Source organism: Pinus tabuliformis, chromosome X (assembly GCF_031772625.1).
Source record: "Pinus tabuliformis cultivar Carrire ecotype Pingquan chromosome X, CPIR1, whole genome shotgun sequence".
In the NCBI taxonomy this organism is placed as follows: Eukaryota; Viridiplantae; Streptophyta; class Pinopsida; order Pinales; family Pinaceae; genus Pinus; species Pinus tabuliformis.
The window spans coordinates 16,801,095-16,809,728 of NC_142308.1; the positions used below are offsets into that span (position 1 = coordinate 16,801,095).

The 8,634-nt window shown below is 37.2% G+C and overlaps 1 pseudogene; it reads right to left on the reverse strand.

Annotated features, from left to right (window-relative positions):
* Nucleotides 1-4,195: 4,195 nt before the first annotated feature.
* LOC149138090 (uncharacterized) lies at nt 4,196-5,766 on the reverse strand (annotated as a pseudogene).
* Between the last annotated feature and the right edge of the window lie 2,868 nt (nt 5,767-8,634).

Below are 8,634 nucleotides of genomic sequence, written 5' to 3' on the forward strand. Positions count from 1 at the left end.
TATCTTGTAGAAAAATTAGTAGTAATTGTATCCTAAAATTTAGCACATTTTAGTGAGCTTATTTTCAGTTTATTCCACTTGTATTGAATCTTAAAAACATATAAATTAATAACAAAATTTATCCTCCAACATTTTCACTTTATTAGCTTAGGCATTTAGGTACTTAGATCAACTCACTAGTTCATTGCTCTGAACTTTATGGTTTTTAGTAGTAAATTTCTATTGAATTTTAGCACATGTTAATGAAGCTATTTTGAGTTGGTCATACTTACATTGAGCCTTAGAAAAACTCTAATTAATAACAAAATTTACCCCATAGCACTTTCACTTGGTCAGGTTAGGCATTGGGTATGTTAACCAGCTCATTAATTCCATAATGTCTCATTTTTAGAGTAGTAATTTTATGCAAATTTATAGTACATGTTAGCAAGGGTATTTTTGAGTGATTCCACTTAGATTGGAGTCCTAGGACATCCTACTTAATAAAAAAAATTACTACATCTCATTTTTTTTAATTTTTGTTGGCATTTTTCAAGTTAGCTTGAGAAACAACAATCCTGTAGTAGTTTTCTTTCGAGGTCTTCCTTGCCCATATTCACTCCAAATTCATGGCAGAAGTAGATTTATAGCTTATGAATTCTCTGATACCACTTTGGTTGATCTAAGGCTTGGTTTGGTCTCCATATACCTCTTACATTTGTTTCTCCTTGAATGTTGATTTCTGTAATTAGTCTAGATTTCCTTTTTGCAATTTTCTTTAAGCAAAGTGTGGTTTCCTTTTTGAAAAAGTAATCAAGGACTTTTCTTTCTTGCAAAATAGAATAGATTTCCTTTCTAGCAATATAGATTATATTTTCTTGGTTGTCATTGTGCTTTACATTTTTGCAAATAGAATAGAATTCCATTCTGTCATTTACTTTCCAACAAAAATAAAATAGGTGTTCTTATTGTTATTTACCTCTCACAACTTAAGATTGGCAACTTACCTAGATATTTGATCATTTGAATTTGTTTCATTGCCTTCTTTCACTTGCATTAAAGGGTGTTAAACTAGGAAGAGGAAGGTGTTTGCTGCACATATAGTGCTAGTCCCTCTCATGTTTGTACGAACCTTGGGTTGATAATTTAAGTTGGTAGCCTTGGGAGTTGCAACATTCACGAAAGGTTCATGTTCATCCTTTCGTCCATTCGTGAGCACTTCTTGCATGTTTGATCATCTATCCATCCGCAAACATATCTTTGCATGATCATCCATTCACAAGCACATCTCTTCACATGCATTGTTCGTTTGTCGTTGGTGAACCTATCCTTCTGCATGTGCTCCCTTAGTTCATCCCATTCGTCATCTTTCCATGTTTGTTGGTGTACCTATACCTGTAGTCACTCATGACGAGACAACATCAAACCCAAAACCTCCTAGTCTACCGTGGCAAATGATCATTTCAGATGTAGGTGATCAGGAGAGGCAGCAAGGTTGTGAAGCAAGATGATGGCTCCAGGCAATGTTGATGAAAACTGCGCAAGAGTCACTGAGTGATGAAGATGGGAAATCCAAGTCAACAGTGACTGTCTGCGAGGTCTAGCTTGGCTGGAAGGAAAAATTGCGTAAATTTTGGGAGGGATAGTCCGGGCTACAGGAAGGCAAGGTAGGCAGGATCTGCACAGTTTCTGGAACGAGTGGGCAACAGGGGCTGGAAGGCCAAATTTGCGCAATTCTTTGGAGGAACAAGCTCAGCTGCAATGAGGGTCAACAGCCAGAGATTGCACATATTTTGGGAGGAACTGCTCGGGAGTTTGGCAGCCAAAACTGCGCAATTCCTAGAGGGAACTGGCAGTTGGCTACTGGGGTCACTGGCAGCTAGAACTGTGCAATTCCCAAAGGGAATTGGCAGTTGGCTGCTGGGTCACTGGCAGCAGAAAATTTGCAATTCCTGGAGGGAACTGGCAGTCTGATGTTAGGAGCTGCTAGTAGAGGAAACTGTACTGAGGTTGGGAGGTCGACCTACTGATCATCTCTACACAATTTCTGAGCTGAGAGGACTACTAGGAAGCAGAAGGATTTCTCATGAAAAATATGCAATTTCTTGGATGAGCAGTCGATCGACTACTGGGATGACTGACTGGGAAAACTACGCAATTTTCTGAGGGAGACATGGACAGACACTTGGTGTTTGTCCACCTTGTCTGCGCAATTTCCTTAGTCGACTGAGCGAGTAAGGTAAGTGGCCTTTACACAATTTTTGAGGGGAGTTAGTCCCAAAGTGATTGTCGGGTCCGACTGTTCGGGTGGTCAATATGAAAGTGGATTAAATTGCTTGTGGGTAGTGCAAATTGAAAAGACTTGCTAGATGCTTTTGCGTTGTTCTGGTTGACAATCAATCAATTTGATAGGGGGGTGATGGTTCGACTGTCAGAGGGGAGTCTGGTCATTAGAAATTCAACAAAAATGACTAAGTGTGTGAATGATCAAAATATGCATAAGTGATCATGCAAACACACACTCACATGAATCGACGACGAAACGACTCAAACTATCCAGACACACATGTTTAACATGACTGACTGATGGTGCAAGTGACAAGTGCAGCACTTGCGATTGACTGTTAATTGATCGAGACAACGCTTGCACGACAATGAATGTGACTCTGTGTGTGAGTACGATAGATGATTTCATAGTGAATACAACAAGCACATACGAAGAGAAGACTTTGAGCATAACTAGAACATGGTCGCAAGCATGACTTAGACACTAGCATGCAGAAACCTGAACGAAATGAACAAGCAAGGCAGATGCGAGGACTCACACGAGCTCACAGAGTGAACCTGAGTGTGTGCATTCATCAAGTGAAACTCTCAAGGGAGGTTTTGAAATTGGGTGCAGGACAAAATTTTGGAGGGTGGTTGTAGCTGCTACAACAGGTCATATATTTCTCATGTACATACAAATAATCTCAATAAAACTTTATTATTTCAGTTACTATTGGAGATGTATGCTTGAAATTGTATGACCAGATTTGGGTGAAAAGACCATTTTCTCTATAAGTTAAATTGTGTATATATAGAATATTTCAATTTAGGTCATAAAAAAATATTTCACCATACACATTAAAAGAGTACATTTTATTGATATATTGTTCATAATAAAAAAATATTATGTAAATTTTCCATGTATATAGAAATAATCTTGAATATAAAACCAGTAAATTTTATTTATTTATTTATATTTATTTTTGTATAATTTACCAAGTGATAATGCCCAACCCAAACTATTTTATAATTATACTTTCCATTCAAAACTTACAACATAGTATACACATCTTATGCACATCTTATGGAAATGTAATTGAAGGATTAGACATTGGGTTGCTTTGCCTGGTCTATAAGAAGAGCATCAAGAGGGCCTTTTCCATGAAAATCTTGGCTTGTATAGCCAGTTACATACTCCCCAACTTTAATAGCCTTGTACAGGCTAGGATGGGCTTCATCGATCAATTCAGGGGTGACAAATCTTTTTATGGGATTTCCCTTTGTATCTCTTTAACTAACTATTGTGTGGGTTTTTACTTTGTATCTGTTTAACTGACTGTTGTGGTTGGATTCTTTCATAATCAGAATTTGTGTTCAGACACTTAATGGCCCAGTTGTTTATTGTTTTTCTTTTCTCAAAATAAAACTGACTCACTCTTCAATGTTCCTGCCAAATTGTATACAAGTTAATCTTCTAAATTGTAACCTTACTTAAAAATTCCAAAGTGAAATCCCTTACAAATAATTTTGTTTCATGTCAATATGACTATAATAACATTCAAAGAGGGTATTCATGAGACTACCTACCCCATTTGCATGGAGCCACCTGCTGCCCCTTTTACTCAGCAGCTATCACTGAGGAAAAATAGTAATCAAGCTACATGAGACCATGGTGTTAGGCTCTAAAATATGCAATCATATAAGTGAATTATGAGATGTGAAACAATTTTAGTGAATTCAAATATAAAACAAAAGTAAAATATGCTCAGGAGAGTATATTGCATGAATTGCATTAAAAAAAAAGGAGGCTTCTCAATTTCTCTGTCAGAGAAAGAATGAATGAATTTTGCTTCAATTCAACAAATTCTGCTACATCTATACACGCTAACTACTAATTTCTACTTTTCTTGTATGACGACCTGTAACTTAGGCTCGACTTCCAATCCCTCTAATAAGAAGACATCGATAAGTAGCCTGGATTTATGAGGCTGGCTAAGTAATCTTGGAAAGGATCATTGTTGGAGGGGGGCTGTATTTGGTAACTATGGGAATGGGTTTTTAAAACTCTTGAAGCCAAATGTGGACATTGATTGGTTCAAACCAGCATTCTCTTATTGTTGTTGTCACTGCAACATCAATTCTTCCAACATACAACTTCTTTGAACTTCTTTTTTATCGGATTTAAGATCATGAAACGATTGCATGGAACAACTTGAATCGGTGAGCATAATAGGAGGAATTAAATATGTTGAATCATAATTTTTCTTGTGATTAGTCAGAGAGTTGAAAAATGGGACAAGTTATGGAAGGTCCATTGGAGAACTACTGCCATTTGAAATGTTCAATTTTTTCTCAAAAATGGGGTTTGAGTTGTAGCTCATGGAAGTAATGGTAGAAGTTCTTGAATCATGGTTAGAGATTGTTCTGCAACTCAAAGAGCGGGAAAATTTCATTGAATCTTCTGAAGTTCTTTCTGAATGCTCAATGTTCGAGTTCATTATAGTATTCCCAGTGGACAGTATTCTTGGCACCTTTTCATCAATTTCTTCAGTGGAATTGTTCCATTGCTTCTTCTGAGGACCACTCTTGCTCCTTAGCTAACTTCTCCACATTGCTCTTCTTGTCGTATATTCGACAAAGTACCCAATCATCCAACTGCAACAAGAAGCAATTTCATCATCAGAAATATGGATAACCCAAAAGAGAAAATAAAGGATTTTAAGCTAAATTTACATCACTGAAACCCATCACAAGCCCTCATTTTAAAATTGGACTGAGAAACAAAAATAATATTTAATATTTATAGTTTTCCTTATTGAAAGCATTTGGATTAAATAAAAAAACCCTTGATTTCTATAATATAGAAAAAAAAACCCTGTTTCCCAAATTGATTTTTCCCAGATAGATTCATCCTCTAGAGTCTACGTGGTTTGGGCCCTGTCATGACAAGGCCATAATGTCATCCAACCTGACAAGTGTTTTAAACCAAACAAAACCAAACAAGACCTACAATGTCTATTGACACATAGGAATATACACAAATGAAAATCCACAGGAACAATCACATGCCCTTAAGCTGCCCTTCTTCTTTGTAGATCTATTGACATCAGCAAGGTAGTATTCATGCATAATCCAATTAGCCTTGTTTCCTTTAGGTTCTTTTCTGACATAGAAAACCAGAGCATTCTTGATGCCAACACGCCTGTTGCTACCCTTAGCAGTGATGGGTTTATTTGCACCTGTGGCTTTCCAGTATCTTGAGCCAACAACCTTGTTGGGGCGAGAACCATTTGGATACTTCTTGTCCCTAGGAGTGAAAAAACACCACTCATTTTCTCCAAACAGTGCCTTTTCTGCAAGAATTGGAAACGTGTATCAGACCAGAGAAAATAACAATTTCTAATAACTGAAAGAAAATAAGAATGAAAAACAAGAATTTCCCATTGCAGGAACATGACATGGGCATAAATATGAAAGAACACTATAAATGAATTCAGTTTAAAACAGAAGAACACCCATGTCCATATAACAGTCCATACACATATAAAAATGAGATGATTCATTTTGAGATTGAAGGTTTCCATATCAACCAAAGAGACATATCCAAGTAATAGTTCTAAGACATGGAAGGAAATTCATTTGCATATTTGGGCAATTAAAGAATTCATTTTTGAGATATAAAAAAAAATCTCATACTTCTTATGTAATTCCCTTCTTATATTGGAAAAACCCCAAATTTAACAGTTTAGCCTTTATAGACATTGTAACATAAAAAAGTCTTGTTCAACAAGAAACAAACTCAACCAAAGTTGTTTGTTTAAAAAGGGAACAACATCAAGATCACAGTTCAAATAACCTCAATGAAAAACTCTAATCCCCATGGAAAGCAGTGAAGTTGCAGTGCAAAATCCTATTGCTCTGGAATTGGTAGTGGATTGAAACAAAAGGTTCCATCTACCCAAGTAAATGAACTGTCACAAAGAATGAAGAAACAAATCTATTTAGAAAAAGTGGTATAAAATTAACCAAATTTGATACCCTAAATGTTTTATAGACCGCTACCGATTCCTCAACTTTTGGAGGATCAAGACAATATCTAGGTCAATCTTTCAGGACGTTGTAAGAGTTAAGATAAGACTTTTCCTTTCCAAAGTAGGGCAAGACCTTACAACCTTTCAGAACCTAACGTTTTAGGACTTGTTAGGGTCTAAATCTACCTCAGGCTGAGAAAGGCAAGTCTAGGGTAACATCAAACCGTGCTTAACCTGGTAGCTAGCCCTACCAGGTCGGGAGAGGGCTCTCTCCTTGTCAATCGCAACGAAAATATGGCAAGTAAGGCTTGAGATGACTAATATAAATACTAATTTTAGGCTAGGTATTCTTGCTCAGAGGATTTGATTGAATTTAATAGTTGGGTTGCTAGATAAAATGGGAAGACAACTTTGGGTCTAGGAAATGAACATAGATTTGCAGAGGTTTCTGTGGGGCGAGGTAGGCAAGTAATTTAGCACTTGGAAATGAGTGTAATGGTGAGTCTAAATACTGGTGAGGAGATGGAGAGGGCATGAAAGTGTCATGAGTCCTCTTCAAACAGAAGAAAACATATAGAACTAAACAAACCCCAAGGTAGAGCACTGAAATACCAATGAATTCCACCTTTCAAACTTGATTCATTTAGTTATGAAGAATAAAAGAGACGATGGCACACATAAAAATAAGATCACTAAATAACTGAGAAGAAAACAATGCTAAATCACATTACCACAAGAATCCCACAAAATGCTACAAAACCCTAGTTTATTTCCTTGCCAAACTGCAGAAGTGATGTACAATAGAGCTCAATGCATCCACAAGAGTCCAACCTTTACAAATGACTGAAAAAACACATGATATAGACCTTCAAACCACCTGTGCTATCCATCAGGGGTTGAATCTATGACAAGATGGGTGGTTTCAACCATATTTAAACTAGGAACACAAAAATAGGCAGTGGAACAACTTGCCTCTAAAACCTAGGAAATTGATTCATTCAACTCTAAACCACCTACAACTGATGTATCTACCTTATCAAGTCAATTTTTATCATTTTTACATCATAGTACATCAATTTACATCATTTCACATCATGAATTTGACCATAAGAGAGAAAAAGTCAAACTAGAAGAAAACTAGGCAAAAAACAGAGTTTTTGAGCAAAATTGGCACTTTTTCATCCTGTGCGTAACACTTTTTCCAAGCTGCTTTTGGAGGGCTTCCTGAGGTCCAAATCAGGTGTAGGATAGCTCGTTGGAAAGAACTGTGAGTCTACCTTCTAGAAAAACTTGAATTTTTTGATTTGGAGTCCATTCTCCCCTCCAAAATTGCAATCTCCCAAGACTACTTCCTGTGTGGCCAAAAAGTGGTAGAGATGGCATTTTTTGGGTGTTTTTGGCCCTTTTGGAGGTCCAAAACTTGTCAAAATTTCCTAGTAATTTCTGAGCATGCATAACTTTTCATAAGGAATCCAAAATTCCAAGTTTTCTTCAAATGGAGGTCCCTATCAAAAGCGAGCGCCAGTGGTGTTACGCACCTGCCGGAAAAACCTGTATTTTCCCTGAAAATTCAAAAATGTCAAAAAGTTCACCAAATTTCTTGAAATTTAGCATAAGTGATCTATGTCAGGTGCTATGCTAGGCCAATGATGCTTCAGCCAAGATATTGAGCTTGTCTTGCTCCTTTTTTTCCTTTAACGCTCTCCCTAGCTTGCCTTTAGGCTTCTTATTCTTGTCTTACAAATTTTGTTCCGGGCCAAATAGTGGTAGGCTAAGTGACGAAGCATTTTCTTCTCTTTGTTTGCCTTCTCAAGCAACCTCTCCAAGTGCATGTTCATCTTCTCCAACCAAGACTCCTTGTCATTCTCTATCTCTTGTTCAATGGAAGTCAAAGTGACATGGTCCTCTTTGTCATTTTGCCTCTTCAGTTTCAACATTTCTAGCTCCATTAGGCTTTTCTTATCCTCCAACTATTTGTTCTCTTTCTTGTTCGTCATCTATATCATCCTCGTGCATCTTCTCTTTGCCTTTGCTTTGCTACTTATGTCTCTCCATGGAACTATCACTGAGTGTCTCTTCCTCATAGTCATATTCACTGTCTCTTTCCATTGTTTTCCCTTGGTTTTGAAAAATGTGATTATATATGAATGGTTTGTGGATAATAGTATGGAATAGGATGGAGGAATGGAATGGGCAGAGTGTATGGGGGAGGGAGTGTGGAAATGTATGTGTGAACAGGGTTTAGGGATGAGTAGGGTTTTAGGGAGAGTGGGTAGAGTTTTTTGATGTGAGTAGGGCTTGTAGGGTTTGGGAAGTAGTGTAGGATTTGGGAGAGTGGGTAGGGTTTGTAATGAAG